The sequence below is a fragment of the Lepidochelys kempii genome, chromosome 2, assembly GCF_965140285.1.
Source record: "Lepidochelys kempii isolate rLepKem1 chromosome 2, rLepKem1.hap1, whole genome shotgun sequence".
In the NCBI taxonomy this organism is placed as follows: Eukaryota; Metazoa; Chordata; order Testudines; family Cheloniidae; genus Lepidochelys; species Lepidochelys kempii.
In genome coordinates, this window is record NC_136381.1 from 52,202,010 (window position 1) to 52,222,358 (window position 20,349).

Consider the following 20,349-nt stretch of genomic DNA (forward strand, 5'->3'; position numbering starts at 1 on the left):
AGTTTTTTTGTTTTAAGATAGCGACCTTCATGTCTGTGATTGCGTGACCAGAGAGATTGAAGTGTTCTCCGACTGGTTTATGAATGTTATAATTCTTGACATCTGATTTGTGTCCATTTATTCTTTTACGTAGAGACTGTCCAGTTTGACCAATGTACATGGCAGAGGGGCATTGCTGGCACATGATGGCATAGATCACATTGGTGGATGTTTATGAGATATTTATGAGAGCACTCAACAGCTTTGTACAAGATGAGCCATATGGCACACTGCTTTATCTACTACATATGTGTGTGTATGTACTTTTTTGTGCTAGAGAAATGTAAGAAAACATATCTTCTACATACATATGACTGAATCCTTCCCACACTGTCAAAATTCACTTAGGGCACAAACAAGCCTCCACCTTCCCTGTCTATCCTGGGCTGCTCTTTGCATGTCCTATGTTGTTAAGTCCCATAAAGATTACCCTCTTGAAGTACTAATGCAGCATATACAAACCTATTTATTTTTCAGCTAGAACAGCACTTTCAGTTGTAATTGATTTTTGTTTGATCATGTCAAAGAAAACAATATAAAAATTTACAAGCTTATTGCAAGACCAAGGCAGCTGGTCTCTTACAGTTTGTTATTTTAAAAGTGCAATGCAATAAAGGAATCCACCATCCATTGCTTACAGTGACCACTCAGCAGGTTTCACAGTGGTAGCCGTGTTAGTCTGTATCAGCAAAAACAAGAAGGAGTCCTTGTGCCACCTTAGAGACTAACAAATTTATTTGGGCATAAGCTTTCGTGGGCTAAAACCCACTCCATCAGATGCATGGAGTGGAAAATACACTTCAACCTCCCTGGTCACTCAATAACAGACTTAAAAGTGACAATTCTTCAGCAAAAAAAACCCCTTCAAAAACAGACTCCAACAAGAAACTGCAGAACTGGAATTAATTTGCAAACTGGACACCATCAAATTAGACCTGAATAAAGACTGGGAGTGGATAAGTCATTACAAGAACTAATTTCCCTCCACTGTTACACCTTTTTGTCAACTGTTTGAAATGGGCCACCCTCATTACCACCACAAAAGTATTTTTCCTCCCTTGGTATTCTACTATTGAGAATAGCCCACTTTAATTGAATTGTCTCTTTAGCACTGACTCCCCCCTCCCGTGGTAAGGCAACTCACCTCTTTTCATATACTGTGTATATATATACCTGCTACTGTATTTTCCACTCCATACGTCTGATGAAGTGGGTTTTAGCCCATGAAAGCTTATGCCCAAATAAATTTGTTAGGCTCTAAGGTGCCCCAAGGACTCCTTCTTGTTTTCACTCAGCAGGGGCCATCAATTCTTCACGCTGCACTGCATGGCAGGCATTTGGAGGCGACAGAGCGTCTGATGTTTGCAAAGAGAGAGAGAGAGAGAGGAGCCTCCACGCGTGCAGCGGTCACTCACTCACTGCCTGGACTTCCTTGTCTCTGAAGGAGAGAGGGGCGGGAGGTAGGTGCGTGCGTGCGGTGAGCGACCAGAACCCGGGCCGTGCATGGTCTCGCTCTCTCTGCAGCCGGCTAGCGCACAGTCCCCGCCGCACTTCTCCAGCCTGGCGCTGCCCCGCCGCAGCCAGCCCCGGCGGCGCTGCATCTCGTGCGTTTGCACGCTGGGCTTTGGGAACATGCGCATTGCTGGAGCTCATCCTGCGCTGCCCGGACCGGCGGCTGCTGCTGCTCTTCCTTCTGTCGCCGCCGCCGCTGTCATTTTCTCCGCTGTGTGGGGGGCTGTCGCGGGCTGCTCCTCGCTGCCTGCCCCGCTGCGGGACTCCCCTGCCGCCGGCGGAGCCGCGCCGCCCCGCTGCTTGTGTTATTGTTCGCCTGCGTCCCGGGGCGCCCGCGCGCGGCTCCGGCGCGGCTCCGGCGCGCGGGGCGAGCAGGGGCCGGCGCTGCCTTTGGAAGTGCGGGTCCCGCCGCAGCTAGCAAGGCGGCAGCTCCCCAGCGGCGGTGCGGGGGCCCGGACGGGGCTGGGGGGGCACGCCGCGAAGTCCCGGAGGTTCCTGGTAAGTTGGTTGCGGTTTCCAAAGTTGATGGCGTGGGGGGGGGGGATGATGCGTTAGCGCCTGGTCCAGCCCTGCCCCCCAGCCTTCCCATGGGGGCTCCAGGTTGCTCCCTGCTCTGGGCCAGAGCGGGCCTGTGTGGCCCGTGGGCGGCGGAGGGGCAGCGCTAGTCCCCACGGGGCTGTCACGCCCTACAGACTTGTTATTGCTAGGCAGGTGCGGTGCGGTGCCGGCAGGGTCCCACAGGCAGCAGCGTGACTTGGGCTGGTGGCGTTAAGGGATCGCCCCTTTTGGTGGCCGCGCTTGTGTCTGTTTTTCGGGTGGGGGGTGTTTGGATGAAGCGCTGCTCTTTCCTTGGCGGGACGAGGGACTCCCGAGTGAAGGCAAAGCGCGGCGGGAGAGAGGGCCAGGTTTGCGCGTGTGTGATTCCGGCGCTGTGCACTGCTCGGGTTGGGCGGAGCAAGGTGGTTGGATGAGCTCAAGCAGTAGCCGCGCAGCGATTACTGAGCCTCGAAGTATCGGATGCGCCTCTGGCCAAGTAATGTCTCCTGTGGCGCTGGGGGGCTGTACAGGCTGTATGACCAGGAGTGGGAAGTGCTGTAGTCATATGACTGAGGTGGTGACATAAGCCCACAAAGCAAAGGAATCCAGAGGGATCGTTGTCACTCAGTCCCTGCCTAGAATTATTATGGGTAGAGCACTCTCCTTTAGACAGGTGTAAAACACTGTCACGCTTTGGCAGCATTTTACAACGCCTCGCAGGTGCAGATGACAGCAAGGTCCAAAGCGGTGAAGAATCTGGACCAAAGTCTTAAATCAACGTGTATATATCTTGGCTTGCACCACATAGGGCGATACACGCAGCAGGCAGATTCTTTCAGCTTTGATTTTCCGTTCTGTTGTTGCCTCAAGTCAAATCCTTAACTATCTTTTAATTCAGATACAGTTACATTGTGACAGACTCCAGTTGGATTCACAGTGGCATCTGTTTTTCGCATTGGAAACTCTTTGAACGGAAGAGATCACCAAGGGAGAGCTGGATTTTTTTCAAAGCAGTGCAGAGAGCCGTTACATGCACAAATTATACATAACAGATAATGTACTGCATGCTTGGAACATTTTTTCTAATATTTAAAAAAAATCCACACACTAAAAAATAGTCAGAACCAGATGTTTGTGGAGCTTGAAAGTTACTTGCAGGAATGGACCCAATTATCTAAATAAACAAACACAATGATTTATAGGTGGCTCAACTGTAAGGCTTTGAATGATAAAGCTCTGTAACATTTCCTTTTAATCTGTCCCTGAGAGATTTGTTTGTAAGCAGAGTAATATATCAGCAGTGTTGCTGAATGCTTTAGTTGATTAAATTTGTAAAAGGAGTAGAGTTTGTTGCGTACTGGCTCAGTATTATTTCAAATGCAGAAAAAGAGACAAAGATGTAGTTTGGCAGAAAAGATGTTTTCCTAGCAGCCATGTTTCAATCAAGTTTATCTGATATATAGAGCATCACCTTACATTAATTTGGACTCAAAACAAAATAAGAGTTGCTTATTGTCTTAAACAACATGTAGGTAAATCTTCAGCTGGTGTAAATTGTCATGGTGCCTTACTTCAATGGAGCTAAGACAATTTTTACATTAGCAGAAGCTCTCTGCCCAATAACCTCAGTGTGTGCTAGATTACACCTTCTGCAGTAGCTACTAGCTATTTGGGTTTCAATAAGTATTGAAATAAATATTCAAAACATTCAATAAAAGGAAGTAGTTTGTACCAGATTTATTTATATTGGGTGTAAAAACTGAGCTGAAATGTTAGAAACAAAGGTTTTACCATGTTCATGATTCTTAAACCATTTTAAACACCTGTACTACTTTGTTATACAATTTATAATTATAGCAAAATCTCCACCTTTTACTAAAAAAGTCATTAATCCAGATACGATGCTTATTTAACAAGAGCCCAATTCTGCGGCATGCTGAGCATCTCCTGCAAGTGCCAGCTGTTTTTAGCTCCCACTGCAATCAGTGACAGTAAAATGTACGCAGCACCTTGCAGGATGAGCCCAAGGAATTATTCTTCCATTTCAATACCCATCATGGACCCAGGTGTTTCATCACAATAATATATGAATGTAAGATACTTTGTAAAGGAACAAATACAGACACAGCTCTTAAATGAGAGGTTGAACTGAAGGCAGCTTGCATGAGTAAAGTTTGCAGGATCTGACCTTTAACAAGCTTAAATATTTTTCTAATTCCATTTGTGAAATGTCATTTAATAAAAAAAAGACTAATCCACAGTCTCTCTTAATGCCTTTCAAAACCCAAAGCTCTGCAGAAACCTAATTGCAAGGCATCTTAATGTGAATGTGGTTTTTAGCTCATACATTGAATACACAGGAATGATATTAAATAGTTTAAGGTCTAAATTTAACATACCATAAGAATGATTTTAGTTTGATAGGAGGGACCATCTGGAGTCTAAATCATAAAAAGAAAATACTCCATAATCCAGAGCAAAAGTGTGTTTTTGAAAGAGCCACTATTTTGTGGGATCTACAAAAACGAAGCAGCTCAGCTCCTCTCATTGGCTATCCAGCGGCATTTAGCTGAGAAGCACGTTTTCCAAGGGTTCTGCTGACTTAATTGACACACAAAGAAGTTAACAAATGAGCATGTTTCTCAATTAATTGATGCTAAAAGTTTTTCCCACCAAGTTTCTCTAAGGGGATGGCAAACAGTGAAGCTTTTCAAAAGTAGCAGTTCTTCCAGCAGTATACTATTTAAAACTCTTCTAATATGGGGAGGGGAAGGATGCTAAGCTGAATAGACCAGGTACGTTGTTAAACACATTTTAACACCCTGTTTAATAGAAACAAATCCTTAAGGTGATCCACAGTGTAACTGAAGGCAATCCACAGTGAGATCCCAAGTCTGCAACTGATAGTGTGCAGGTCAACTGACTGGCTCACGTGGGGCTGCACTGACTTTAATGGGGTTTCACATGGGCACTGCGGTTCTCTTGAGTGCTGTCAGATGCAGGATGAAGGCCTTAATTGGGTAAAGCTATAGACCCCAATCCTGCAAACCTTTACTTTTGTGAGTAAAGTATTCAATGGGGGTACTCACATAGGAAGAAAAGGATTTGTGTCTAAATATTTGCATTGCTGCATATCAACATGTCAAACAAGAAAATAAAAAGTACAAGAGGTCTTACAGTGCAGTTTACTTAATATTAGGGCTGTCAAGTGATTAAAATAATTAATCACGATTAATTGTGTGATTAAACAATAATAGAATACCATTTATTTAAATATTTTTGGATGTTTTCTACATTTTCAAATATATCGATTTCAATTACAATGCAGAATACAAAGTGTAGAGTGCTCACTTTATATTTATTTTTGATTACAAGTGTTTGCACTGTAAAAAGACAAAATAAATAGTATTTTTCAGTTCACCAAATACAAGTACTATAATGCAGTCTCTTTATCATGAAAGTTGAACTTACAAATATAGAATTATGTACAAAAATACTGCATTCAAAAATAAAACAATGTAAAATTTTAGAGCTTGCAGGTCCACTCAGTCCTACTTCTTGTTCAGCCAATCACTCAGACAAACAAGTTTGTTTACATTTTCAGGAGATAATGCTGCACTCTTCTTGTTTACAATGTCACCTGAAAGTGAGAACAGGCATTCTCATGGCACTGTTGTAGCTGGCATCGCAAGATATTTATGTGTCAGATGCTCATGCTTTAACTACCATTCTAGGTAACATGCGTCCATATTGATGACGGGTTCTGCTCGAAAACCATCCAAAGCAGTGTGGATTGACACATGTTCATTTTCATTATCTGAGTCAGATGCCACCTGCACAACGTTGATTTTCTTTTTTGGGTGGTTCGGGTTTTGTAGTTTCTGCATCAGAGTGTTGCTCTTTTAAGACTTCTAAAAGCATGCTCCCTACCTCATCCCTCTCAGATTTTGGAAGGCACTTCAGATTCTTAAATCTTGGATCAAGTGCTGTAGCTATCTTTACAAGTCTCACATTGGTACCTTCTTTGCGTTTTGTCAAATCTGCAGTTTAAAGTGTTCTTAAAAGAACAACAACGTGAGCTGGGTCATCATCCGAGGCTGCCGTAACATGAAATATATGGCAGACTGCAGGTAAAATAGAGTAGGGGATGTACAATTCTCCTCCAAGGAGTTCAGTCACAAATTTAATTAATGCATAATTTTTTTACCAAGAGTCATCAGCATGGAAGCATGTCCTCTGGAATGGTGGCCAAAGCATGAAGGGGCATATGAATGTTTAGCATATCTGGCATGTAAATACCTTCCGATGCTGGCTACAAAGTGCCATCCAAATACCTGATCTCACTTTCTGGTGACATTGTAAATAAGAAGCAGGCAGCATTATCTCCTGTAAATGTAAACAAACTTGTTTCTCTTAGCGATGGGCTGAACAAGAAGTAGGACTGAGTGGACTTGTAGCCTCTGAAGTTTTACATTGTTTTGTTTTTGAGTGCAATTATGTAACAAAAAAACCCTACATTTGTAAGTTGCACTTTCAGGACAAAGAGATTGCATTACAATACTTGTAGGAGGTAAATTGAAAAATACAATTTCTTCTGTTTATCATTTTTACAGTGCAAATATATGTAATCAGAATATACACTTTGATTTCAATTACAACACAGAATACAAGATGTATATGAAAATGTAGAAAAACATCCAAAATATTTAATAAATTTCAATTGGTAGTCTCTTGTTTAACAGTGCGATTAAAACTGTGATTAATCGTGATTAATTTTTTTGAGTTAATTGCGTGAGTTAACTGAGATTAATCGACAGCCCTACTTAATATTAATGATAATTAGCTCTTTTCATTTGCAAAGCACTACATTAATCCTCACAAGACTCCCCTGTAAATTCATAAGTCTTACAATGCCTATTCTACAGATGGGGAAGTTGGAATATAAAGAGGCGACTGTCCCAAGACCAGAAACTGCAAGTCAGTGGTAGGACTGAGATTACCACCCAGGAGGTCCTGATTCCTCGTTCTCTACTCAATCTACTAGACACCACTGCCACTCCATTTTTATTTACTTTTATTCATTTGTGTGGTTTGAATAAATGTTTTTAATCTAACATCAATAGCAGATTACTAGGGCAAATGAGCACTAAATTGCTATGTCCCTGTTGTGTCATATGCAAAGAGTGTTCATTTTAAAGGGTATGAATGAACAGTAAATGAGAAAGTTAAAGATAAGCAGTGTTCATCTGTGGGAAAGTATAAATGTGTAAGAAAAGCTCTGTCCATGAATGTATCATTTAAATGTTTACTTAACTTAAGGATAATACTTTAATATCAAAGGTAAGCATATACAAAATCATGTTTGGATTTCTGCCAAAGGCTTCTTTTTATTTCCAAACTAGCTGGGGATGCATCATATCACTGGGCATGGCCAGTAATGTCCTAGTTGTACTGATTGTCAAGTGCTATTTCAACAAGACATTGCGCAGAATGTTTGGTTAGTGTTGACATTGTATTTCTACTTCCTCAGTACTGGCTTATGATCTGTTGTTCATAGTAATAGTGAAGGAAATGAAATTCTGTCCACATAAAAACATGGAATAGGGAAATGATTTTTTTCCCTTCAGAATGAGGATATGGAATTAGGGAATTAACATAAAAGTCCATTTGCTTACTCACTTGGTTTGCTAAGGAAGCTCATGCTCAAAACAAATTGTCTTCCCACAGAAGAAATCTGTTAGTGACATGTTGACCAATTTGAATATTCAAAGATCTTTTTGATGTCTTCAGATCATCAGCTTTCAAACAGTGTATGGCAAATCTAGCTCCTTTTATATTATAGCTATTTGTTTACAGTAGCATCCATGATGTATTAGGTGCTTTACAGGCAAGGTGATGTCTAGGTCGTCATCCTTTCATGCCCTGAGCAGCTCAGAGTCTAAGAAGAAAAGCTCTCCAGTGAGCAACCAGAGAGTTCAGAATTTTACTGTGTGGATCATTGATTTCATAGCAGTATCACAATTGTACATAGGTGTTGCCCAATTCTTAAAGATGGATTTGAAATGATACTTTTGTATCAATGCCCATCAACCCGTATTTCACTTTTATGTCAATATGTTTTCAGATATTCATATATTTTAGCTAACATTGACAGATAATGTAGATTGGTTGGAGTAAAGCTGTTGTCCTCCGACTTCAAGAGCCATTTGTTCTACTGTGGTGTGATAAAGTAAATGTAGATGTTCCTTAAAGCTGCGTAATAACAATGAATAATGGCTAACATTGATATATCACCTGTCATCCAAATACACACACTCTATAAACTTTTACAAACTAACTAATAAAACGGTTGAAAGTGGCAATTGTTAATGGTACATGGCAATGCTTAACTGTTCAGGACAGAATGAGAGGAGGCTCACTCGTCTAGTTGTGGGGTGAGGGTAAAACCCAATAGCAGCATTGCTCCTGGCAGGGGGAGGCCAGACAGCACTCTGAAGCACTCTCCTGCAGTTGCCTTAGGATCTATGCAGAAAGTGCCTCCTTTCTCTGAAGGATTAATTAGCCTTTCCCAATGTGCCAATCCCCAAACCCTCCTTTTAGAGGGAAGCATGTGGAGGAAGCTCCAGGAAGGAAGTGAACCTTAGACCTTATCTACACTACTGTGGTAAATTGACCTAAATTATGCTAATCCAATTACGTGAATAACGTAGCTGGAGTCAATGTAACTTAAGTAGACTTACTGCAGTGTCTACACTGCAGTGCATCAACAGGAGACGCTCTCCTGTTGACTTACCTTACTCCTCTCATTCTGGTGGAGTACTGGAGTGGACTGGAGAGCTGTTTGCAGTCGATTTAGCGGGTCTTCACTAGAGGACCCTCCTGAATCAAAGCTTAATAAAGTCAAGAAAGACTCCCATTGATTTCAGTGGGCATTTAATCAGCTTCTATAGCTGGTAGAAAAGAAATGTGGGGGGAAGGGGGGAAGAAAGAGGGAATTGCACAGATATTTCTGTAACTCTGAAAGTGGCCTGTTATGCTCTGTAGTCTGGCTTTCGTTTCCAAACGTTCTCATCAATTATTTTCAAAAACAGAATTCTTAAATTATTGCAATCAGTAAAATTAGCAAATGGAATGTTCCAGTTTTGGCACTATTCCACTGCATGATGAAAGTGACCACCTGTCAAAAGATAAAACATATGTGCATCCATGTGTGCATATATATTTATACTTTGCAGAACAACCCACAGGCCAACTTTGTTTGTTTAAAGTATCTGTTTAAAACATTTTGAAAAATAGAAAATTTAGAAGAGAATCTACAAGTTTTTTACAAACAAAACCTCTCCCTTTTGGGGGGAAAAGGACAACTTTCATCAATATTTTTCATTGAAAAAATTCCAGCCAACTGTACTTTACTCCTACAGGTTTTGCCCTGGGAGAATAATATATGGCATAACAAGTTTAAGAGTCTGATAGTCAAAATGAATAAGACTGGACTGTAAGAAAAGTTACAGAAATTCTGCATTATGAGATTATATCATTCCCCAGTCTTTATTATCTCTGTAAAGTCTCAAAGTACAGTTTCTGTTGTTGGATCCTAAAAGAAATCTGCAAGGTGACTTTAAGACTTGCAGACACTTTGTTAGAGAAAGTACATTACTATTTTATTAATAACGTCCAGATTTAACTCTCATTTCTTGGTGTATAGAAAACCAATTTAGCTTGTGTACAGTACTACTGTACTGTGTGTAGAGTTTAAAGGTATTTAAAAAAAAACCACTCAGCTTCAGATGCATTCATCTGGGGACTTACTCATAAATAATTGATAACCTGCTGAAACAAAATCTCTTCATTACTTCTTGGAATGATCACCTCTTCCCCCTTGCACTCATTGTTCTTTTAGAAAGTGCAACAGTGCTTTAATTAATGCATAAGGCAGTCTCTTGTGTTCCCTGCAAAGGGCACACAACTAAACAGCATAAATGAAATGCATGACAGAGGATAAACATTTTATTGTCCTGTGAAGAAATGCTATGTTTCAGTGTGTTGGAAGAACGACTTAAATACTGTGTTTGAGACTTCTTTTCATCATATCACAGGAGTGAGTTCTTACGATGGATTATTAAATCAATGAAATGTTGCTAATGTACTGCAATATAATACATCAAATTAAGGATTATTTGGTGTAATTTAGCAGTTGTAATTACAATGTTAGGGCTTGACCCTGCCAGCTACTATTCCCATGAAGAATCCATGTTCCTGTGAGTAGTCCCATTGTTGATTAGAGTGGGACAATTTGTATGAGCATGGATTCCTCATGTGAGTCAGGGTTTGCAAGACTGGGCCTTATTTATCAGCCACAGAAGCACAATGATAAAATTGCCTTCTTTCAAAAAGCCATTATACTGCGTATAGATCTAATAAAGTATATTTGTGATTTAATTTAACCATTTATCTTATTTTTAATGGAAAAACTGCCTAGCTGTAAGGAAAGAAGTTCATCTTACTGATTACTTGATTGCTGTAGAGTTATTTGCCAAGTTCTGTAAGACTCTTTAAAGCTTCGAGTATTTGCTGCCAATTTCATAGTCTAACTTTGTTAATGTACAGGAAATGTGAAGATCACATAATTAGAAGAGGACCCTAACAAATCTTATGGTTATTTTAATGCAAGTTTTCAGATGTTACTTTTATTTAATTGAAAGGTGAATGGCAAGACATTTATAACAATCTGCTGTTTCCAAATGACAGCAAGTTTTAAGGAGTGACAGAAATGTAAGCACCAGTGTACTAGTCCCAGATCTCAATTTCAGGCTTCACAGATCCAACTTTTCCTCCTGGCTATGGCAGGAATGTGCATCTGTGGCCTCTTCCGGATTTGTGTCTTCTAAAAAATATTGTTTCTGACCAAATGAAGGAGGACATCCCTCAAAACGATAAACTAATTCTATCTGAGATTAAAGAAAACCAGACCCTCTTCCCATCCCTGCAAACAAAGTTATTAAGCTTGCTGTTGTAACAGGATGTGCCGTGCTTCAATCTTAACAGAACTTTACTGTGTTAATTTATGGCACTGTGTTCAGAGTGCCGGATTCTATATCCACTGAAGCCAGGAATTCAGCCATTGAATTCAGTGGTAGCAAGACAGGGTCCATATTATTTACATTGTTTTGATTACTCACTGCCTAGGGGGATCATTAAAACTCCTTTCCCTGTGACCCAACTTAAAGTATCATTTAAAAAACCCAACTCTGCTTTCTGGAACCTCTTCCTCCAAATAATCACTCCCATAAACACCACCTATATGTTTTCTCTTGATTATCGATGTAATGTCATAGAATCATACAATATCAGGGTTGGAAGGAACCTCAGGAGGTCATCTAGTCCAACCCCCTGCTCAAAGCAGTACCTAATCCCCAACTAAATCATCGCAGCCAGGGCTTTGTCAAGCCTGACCTTAAAAACCTCTAAGGAAGGAGATTCCACCACCTCCCTAGGTAACCCATTCCAGTGCTCCTAGTGAAAAAGTTTTTCCTAATATCCAACCTAAACCTCCCCCACCTCAACTTGAGACCATTACTCCTTGTTCTGTCATCTGGTACCACTGAGAACAGTCTAGCTCCATCCTCTTTGGAACCCCATTTCAGGTAGTTGAAAGCAACTATCAAATCCCACCTCATTCTTCTCTTCTGCAGACTAAATAATCCCAGTTCCCTCAGCCTCTCCTCATAAGTGATGTGCTCCAGCCCCCTAACCATTTTTGTTGCCCTCCGCTGGACGTTTTTCAATTTTTCCACATCCTTCTTGTAGTGTGGGGCCCAAAACTGAACACACAGTACTCCAGATGAGGCCTCACCAATGCCAAATAGACAGGAACGATCACGTCCCTCGATCTGCTGGCAATGCCCCTATTTATACAGCCCCAAATGCCGTTAGCTTTCTTGGCAAGAAGGGCACACTGTTGACTCATATCCAGCTTCTTGTCCACCATAACCCCTAGGTCCTTTTCTCCAGAACTGCTGCCTAGCCCCTCGGTCCCTAGTCTGTAGCAGTGCATGGGATTCTTCCTTCTTAAGTGTAGGACTCTGCACGTGTCCTTGTTGAACGTCATCAGATTTCTTTTGGCCCAATCCTCTAATTTATCTAGGTCCCTCTGTATCCTATCCCTACCCTCCAGCGTATCTACCTCTCCTCCCAGTTTAGTGTCATCTGCAAACTCGCTGAGGGTGCAATCCACTCAATCTGTGTCTGCAAATCCTTACTCACATGAATATTTATACTGATAATTAAAATGCGTGGCTCCTCTTTAGGACACCATGAGCACATCAGACCCATGCTTTAGTGCTTTCACTGCTTCTCAGTCCACTTCCATTGCCAGTTTAAGGTTTTGGCCTTTTCAAGCTGAGTTGGAGACTGGATCTCAATCAATGAATTACCAAGATAGTTGTACTATTCTGGAGATCAGTGCAGATCACAAAGCATGTGGGAGCCAGGAACAAACCATTTTCAGCTGTGGGGTTCTGGCTGTGGAATGATCTTCCAGAAGAGAGTCCATGAATCCAGGTATAATGGTCTTTAGATAAATGACATAAAACCTCCTTCTCTGATAAAAAATTTTCCACCGTAAGTGGAATCACATTTATAATATCATCAGCCTCCACTGTTATCCTGTAAAATAACAAAAACAAAAATTACAGACCTCCAGCAGGCTTTTCTGTATCCAGTAAGGGAGAAGAACCAGAGGTGCTATGAAGTCCACTAATGGCTCCACTCATGCGAATCTATTTACATGAAAGGTGCCCAGATACTACAGTAATGGGCAGCAATACAGAACCGTAAGATATATAGTGAAGGAATGCAGGACTGAGTCTACAAAAAGACATTTAATGGACACACACATTTTTAAAAACAAGCAAACAAACCCCAGGGAAATGATGGTTTCTTTGTGCCTCTTGCACAGTGATTGCCACACTCCTGAGGGAATTCTGTGCCAAAAAATTAAAAGTTCTGAACCAAAAAAGTTAAAATTCTGCATATTTTATTTGTCAAAATAACACAATATAATCACACCAGTTTCAATTATTTTGGTAATTTATTTCAAAATGCCTGTCAGCAAGTATGTCTGTAACAATACAGACCAAAAAAAAGATAGAGAAAATGTTTTTTGACAAATAAATTCCTTACTAGGCATATTAATACAGAACTCTGAGTAACCATTCATTTAAACTACAGTACAGAACCGTATTTCCCGCACCCCTCAGAAGCAGTGCAAAGGCTTGGGGGAGTTAGGGGTAATGGAGGAGCTGAGGGAGAAGGAAGTAATTGAAGGGAAGGAGCCTGGGTATGAACTTGAAGGGTTGTTGGGTATGGCTGGGAAAAGTATGGAACAGGTTTTTGGGGGGGTGGGATGGGATTGTTAGGGAGCACCCGCCCATGCAGACCCTAGCTGACCTCAACTTCTGCCATTCAGTCAGGGACATTTGCTCCTGTCCCCATGTGTCCCTGAACTCCCTGTCCACGTGTCCCTCCACCCCCACTCAGGCACCCCTCTCCCCCATCTCCATGTGTCCTCTGTCCATGTTTCCCTCCACCCTCACTCAGACATCCACTCCCCCCATCCCCATGTGGCCCTGCACCCCCCCCCACCCGGCTGTCTCCATGTGTGTCTGTTCCCCAACTCAGCCATCCTCCTTCCCCCTGTAGCTCTGCACTCCCTCTCCCTCTGTCTATGTGGCCCTGTGCCTTCACTCCCATTCAGCCTAGCTTGGTCTAGTTTGTCCTCTCCCACTAGCCCTTATGAGCCCGTCTGACCCTGCAGCAGCCCCATGCTGTCTGTCTCCCCATAGACTCTGTTTCCTGACCTGGCCTGACAGACGCTGTGAAGAAGGTAGGCTCTTTCTCTTCCCTGTCGTAGCTGGGGCTGGCCAGGAGCTGTTGATCTGTTCTGGCACCACAGCGCCCTATGATGGGTAAAAGGCAGAACTGCAGCAACTTTTCAGCAGAAGCTATTTTTTGGAAAAAAAATTAAAAATATGTGTGGTACATGAAATATGCACATGTGCAGTGGTGCAGAATTCCTCCAGGAGTATTCCCCTCTGCATAAGGAAGGATCCAGGTCTTCAACTTGGAAGGAGAGGGAGTCAGATGATTCTGTGGGATCATCTCCCCTTTCCCTTTCCTGGCCCCAGATAGGCCATCCAGAAGGCCAGGATGAGGGGCCACTGAATCTGTCTCCATGGACCATGTAACCACAGCACCCCATGCAACTTATACAGAAAGGCTCTGGCTATTCTTCCATCCCATCGTCCGGAATAGCTTCAACATGAGTGCTAAGCAGCAACCCTGCTACCGTCCTGGTTTTGGGGGTGGATTTCACTTCTTCAGTTCTTTTGCCTTGCACCAGCATAGAGCTCAATTCCTTGGACTTTATATGAGTGAAGTGGCTGTCATCCGAGATGAATATCTATCATTTTTCATGCTAGTAAAGTCTCTCTACATTAGGCATCAACATTCAGACTACTAAAATAAACTTGCTACTAGAAAACCAGAAGTACTATAAATGGCTGAGTATAATAATTATCAAGAATATACATATTTTATAGATTTGTCCCCCCCCTCCCCTCCTTGGTGAGTATAATTTAATTTTCACTTCAAGCATTACTATAAGCCTGGGTTCAAAAGCATCTCTCACCTGGTATCTCCTAGTTGTTTTAAAAAAATACAGTAATTAGAACTGACTGCATTCTGTGTATGTTTCCCAAATACAAAAGCTATGAAATGCCTCTTCATACTACAGGCAATTATTCAGTGTAAAAAGTACATTGTTTTGTGATTATTCTGTTTCAGGAAGTGCATTGTTTTGATCTGTTGTAATATGCAAGATTATATCATTTAATTTAGTAATGTCAGAGATTAAATTAATTTAATTTTCCTTTATTCTCGTTAAATGCAAGATAATTGATCCAACTCAGTGGACGATTTCAGCTAACACAGTGGACGATTTGAGTTATATTGTTTGTAGATCATTCATTATTTATTAATCTGACACATTTGATGAGGCATACTGTAGATCTGATTGTCTAAGGAGAGAGGTAAGAGGAAAATGAATACAGGGGAAACTAGGTATTAAAATTATGTTTTGTGCTTTGAGAAACTGTCAAACCATTGCATAATTTTAGTAAGTTTTTTAAGAAAGGAATTTCCTGTTTATTCTTTCAGAATATTGAGTAGTCAATTAACACCTAAAGTGTTAGAAATAACTCATGGCTAGTTGGGCAAAATATCTCTTCCACAGCTTTTTTTTCTTTCTGCGTTATTTGAATAGGAACATAACACAACAAGCAATCAAACACAAGAAGTTAAAATTAAAATGAGTAATTTGAAGGGGATATTTTACAATTGGCTTTTTGTCACAATCGTAACCTTCCTAATTCACTGACCTGGTTACAGGGCTAAGCCATTTATGACATGCCGTGGTTTGACACTAGTACTGTAGTCTAAGTTAGCCTTTTCAAAGAATGGTATTTTCAAAAATTGACCTCATAGAATGTGTCGTAATAAGCAGTGTACTCTGACAGTAGTACTCTTTACTCCTGCCTTTGTATAGCCAGAGGCCATTTGGCAGTTGGATATTTCTCATATGTGTACCTTCACAGTTCCACGTATCTGGGATACAATCAGCCATGGATTAGTAGAATAAGCCCCTCACATCCACAGTTCAGTGGAGTATGTAAAGAGTATTTCCGGATTATTTTTTTAAATGTACATTTATTAGCTATTGCTGTTGCCTCCATTTTGTGACTCTCATGATCTGAGGCTTTTCTGTATAGATTAACATGTAGCTCAAGGGAGTAATAATTTTTGAATCCTTATTTGAAACCTTGGAATAAGTCTTAGGTTAGTTAATAGTTTTAGTAACCCAATAATGATCTTTAATTTAAAAAAAAAGTTCAGAATTTTTCCATAGTACATTGTAAAATTCGTTGGTTTTGTTGATTTTCTAACTGCAAATATAATTTCTTCATATCTAGATAGTATCAATATGTTTAGAACAGGTTATTTAATAATTTTTTTCGTACTTCGGGTTGGTGACTTTGAAAAAATCTGTTACTTAGCTTTAATCTATTAAATTACTGGTATCAGGATATTGGGAAATTTTTTTATCCTAATATTTTATATAAATGTGTGTTACAACAGGATCCACTTAACTGGGATACCACGGTGGCCAGTCTGCCATCCCAGTTAAATTGATGTCCCAGTTATGAAAAGACCCCACTTTATTCATTGGCTTCACTGGGACCAGGATTTGACTCTCACTTTTTGATGTGACTGTTTAGTTTCATAACCTTAACACACATGAAAATTAGCTGTTGTATTTAACTTTTGTGGGTAGAATCCTGAGGTCCTTCCTCGGTTTTACTCAGTCTTTATTTTTAAACATCTCCCATTTAATTAGAAAATGTGTGTAGATTAAATGCGGAATAATGTTGGAGAAATTGTGGTGAAGGAGGAGACTTGATATACATATATGGTGGACATGTCTGGTCATTCAGCAGTACTGGGATGTGATTCATAGCCAAATATTGCAAACTGTTGGGTATTTATTACCACAGGATCCTTTGGTAATCCTCTTGGGGCTTCTTAGTAGAAATAGTCATACTCAAAAATATGAAGAATTAAACTCTCATCTGCTAGTAGCTACTAGACTACGGATAGGCTCTCACTAGTAAAAGGAAAATAGTCCAAAATTAGAGGAATGGTTAAAAAAGTATGACAGGTTGTTATGGGGAAAAAATCACACATAAATTACATACCCAGCAAAATAGAAAGAGGACAAATAGATACTTAGATAATGCCTGCAAAAATAACCCCAGCAGGGCAGTCCAATTTTTTTTTTTTTTTACTGTTAACATTTGATAGACATGCCTGGCTTGATAAATATGAGTTTTCAGTAGTTTAACTCAATTTAGTAAAATCCCCAGAAACAAAAGGTCCTGAGTGGTATGAAGCAGCTCACTCTATAATATTGAAATACCCTGCCAAATAGAGAGATTTGATCATTATATTACTGCATGATGTTTCTCTAAACAAAATAATAAGCTCAATGTTGAAGTGATTAATGTATTATTTCTGATATTTGCATGGCAAATTTGTATAAACTGTTAAAATTTCCTATACAACTAAATAATTATTTAAAAGAGTAATCTGAGTTTGCTTGAGTAAAGAGTGAGTAAAATATGACATCTGCTCCTTTTTGGGGGAAAGACTCCTAGCTATGAACACAAGACTGTAGTACATTTTAAGCCATGTACTTGCAGAATTTATAATCCCTGCAAAAGAAGCAGTTGGTAAATGCATGCTTATATAGCATTTGTGTATTAAAGACGGGATTTTCAAAGGGTCCAAATGAACTGGACACCTAATTCCCAATTCAGTTGCGCTCCTAACTCACTTAGGCTCCTTTGGAAATTATTATTCTATTTTATATAACACCTAAAGGCCTCAAGGTTGGCTCCAAACTTTGAGCCCCAGTCTGCTAGGTACTGTACAAACACATAGTGACACAGGCCCTGCTCTGAAGAGCTAACAATCTAAACAGACAAGACAGATAAAAGGAGGGAGGGGAAATAGACACCCTGTGGGGGAAGCTGAAGATCACACAGCACGTTAGTGGCAGAGCCAGAATTAGGCACCCGGAATGAAATCCTGGCTTCACTGAAGTCAGTGGCAAAACTCCCAGTGAGGCTAGGATTTCACCCCAAATCTTCTGACTCTTAGTCCAGTCACAGTGCCGTATCCATTCTACTTCCCATCTCAAAAATCAGCCTGGGTGCTTAACAATGTTAGACCTTAAAGCTTTCTTAAATGCAGAAAACTTCCATTCACTACTGTAGTTAACTCGTGGGGGGATTCTGCTCCACTGCGCATGCACAGAATTTATGTCCCCTGCAGATTTTTTTGCTTTCCCGCAGAAAAATGGCTTTGATAGGGAAGCAAAGAGAAGTCACAAGAGCGTTCATGCGACCCTCTCACATAGTATGTTTTTCGGTGCCCAGGGCAGCCAACAGAGAGGTAAATCACTGTGGGGCAGGGGGCACCACTGGGTAAGACCCGCTAGTGGCTTCCACCCTGCGCCAGGCTCAGCTGCTAGTCCTGGCTGGGCTGGGGAGGATGTGACTTTCTCTTCCCCTGCACGGCATCCGGAGCCGGGTCAGACCCACCCCCAGATTTCTCTTCCAGCGGCAGGAACCTCTGCGAACCTCCTCGCACTTCCTGCATTTATCACTCCTCAGCCGCAGGGGGAGGGATCCCTATACAGGGAGCTGCTCCCCTATCCATTCAACCCCCTTGCCTCCAGACTCCTCATACCCAGACCTTCCTGCCGAGCTTCAGCCTCTAATGCTCAGAACCCGCCCGATGAGCTCCACTCTCCCTGCACCTGGACCACCCTGATGAGCCACCCGCACATGGATCCGCACCCCACCAAGTCCCAACCAGCTACACCTGGATCCCCACCCCACTGAGCCCCACTCCCCTAGCATCTGGACTCCCCATTAAACCCTCCACCCCCAGACCCTCCCCACCTCCGCTGAGCCCCAACCATTTTCACCTGGACCCTCCTGCAGATTCCCATTATCATTGCACCCAGACCCCCCAACAAGCCCCTGTGCAGCCAGATCCGCCCCCCGCACTGGAACCCCCACTGAGCTGCCTGCACCCAGATTGCCCCACACAGAACCCTCTCAAACCACACCTGGATCCCCCCACACTAAGTCCCTCCACACTTGGATCCTGCCTTGCTGAGCCTGCCTGCTCACACCTGGTGCACCTGGCACAGAGGAGTAGGGCCTTGGGTGTTTCTGGGCAGACCCAGTTCTTGCGCTGTGTCAGGGTTGGGTGCAGTCTCACCACTGAGTCCATGTCTCAGGGGGGAACTGCACAGTGATCTCCCACCTCTGTGCAGCCAGTGGCCTGTGCTCCCCAATGCCATGCTGGAGCCTCCACATTTATTTGACAAATATTTGGCAGAATTTTAAAATATTGTGCACAGAATTTTTAATTTTTTGGTGCAGAATTTTTAATATTTTGGCACAGAATGCCCTCAGGAGTAACTACTGTCTAAAGGAACTAAAGAACCAGAGATTTCTGTACTTGAAATCTGTCTAGAGATAAAAAGAAAAGGAGTACTTGTGGCACCTTAGAGACTAACCAATTTATTTGAGCATAAGCTTTCGTGAGCTACAGCTCGCTTCATCGGATGCATACTGTGGAAAATACAGAAGATGTTTTTATACACACAGACCATGAAAAAATGGGTGTTTATCACTACAAAAGGTTTTCTCTCTCCCCACCCCACTCTCCTGGTGAACACATACTGTTCTAAGTCAGTATGCCAACATTTTTATGGCTGACTTAGAACAACACTTCCTCAGCTCTCGTCCCCTAACGCCCCTACTCTACTTGCGCTATATTGATGACATCTTCATCATCTGGACCCATGGAAAAGAAGCTCTTGAGGAATTCCACCATGATTTCAACAATTTCCATCCCACCATCAACCTCAGCCTGGTCCAGTCCACACAAGAGATCCACTTCCTGGACACTACAGTGCTAATAAACGATGGTCACATAAACACCACCCTATACCGGAAACCTACCGACCGCTATTCCTACCTACATGCCGCCAGCTTTCACGCTGACCACACCACACGATCCATCGTCTACAGCCAAGCTCTACGATACAACTGCATTTGCTCCAATCCCTCAGACAGAGACAAACGCCTACAAGATCTCTATCAAGCATTCTTACAACTACAGTACCCACCTGCGGAAGTGAAGAAACAGATTGACAGAGCCAGAAGAGTTCCCAGAAGTCACCTACTACAGGACAGGCCTAACAAAGAAAATAACAGAACGCCACTAGCTGTCACCTTCAGCCCCCAACTAAAACCCCTCCAACACATTATCAAGGATCTACAACCTATCCTGAAGGATGACCCAACACTCTCACAAATCTTGGGAGACAGGCCAGTCCTTGCCTACAGACAGCCCCCCAACTCACCAGCAAATACTCACCAGCAACCACATACCACACAACAGAACCACTAACCCAGGAACCTATCCTTGCAACAAAGGCCGTTGCCAACTGTGCCCACATATCTATTCAGGGGACACCATCACAGGGCCTAGTAACATCAGCCACACTATCAGAGGCTTGTTCACCTGCACATCTACCAATGTGAGATATGCCATCATGTGCCAGCA

At 41.9% G+C, this 20,349-nt stretch overlaps 1 protein-coding gene across 9 annotated transcripts in view; it reads left to right on the top strand.

Moving 5' to 3' along the window:
* The first annotated feature begins 1,442 nt into the window (after window positions 1–1,442).
* PAG1 (phosphoprotein membrane anchor with glycosphingolipid microdomains 1) overlaps window positions 1,443–20,349 on the top strand; it is a 188,991-nt gene continuing 170,084 nt past the window's right edge. For 8 of the 9 annotated variants that reach the window (XR_012157152.1, XR_012157151.1, XM_073330727.1 and 5 more), the window contains exon 1: window positions 1,459–2,049. The gene's annotated coding sequence lies outside the window, so the exon portion shown is untranslated. Of the gene's footprint in view, window positions 2,050–20,349 lie in introns of all 9 variants that reach the window. The other variant, XM_073330728.1, reaches the window with a different exon arrangement.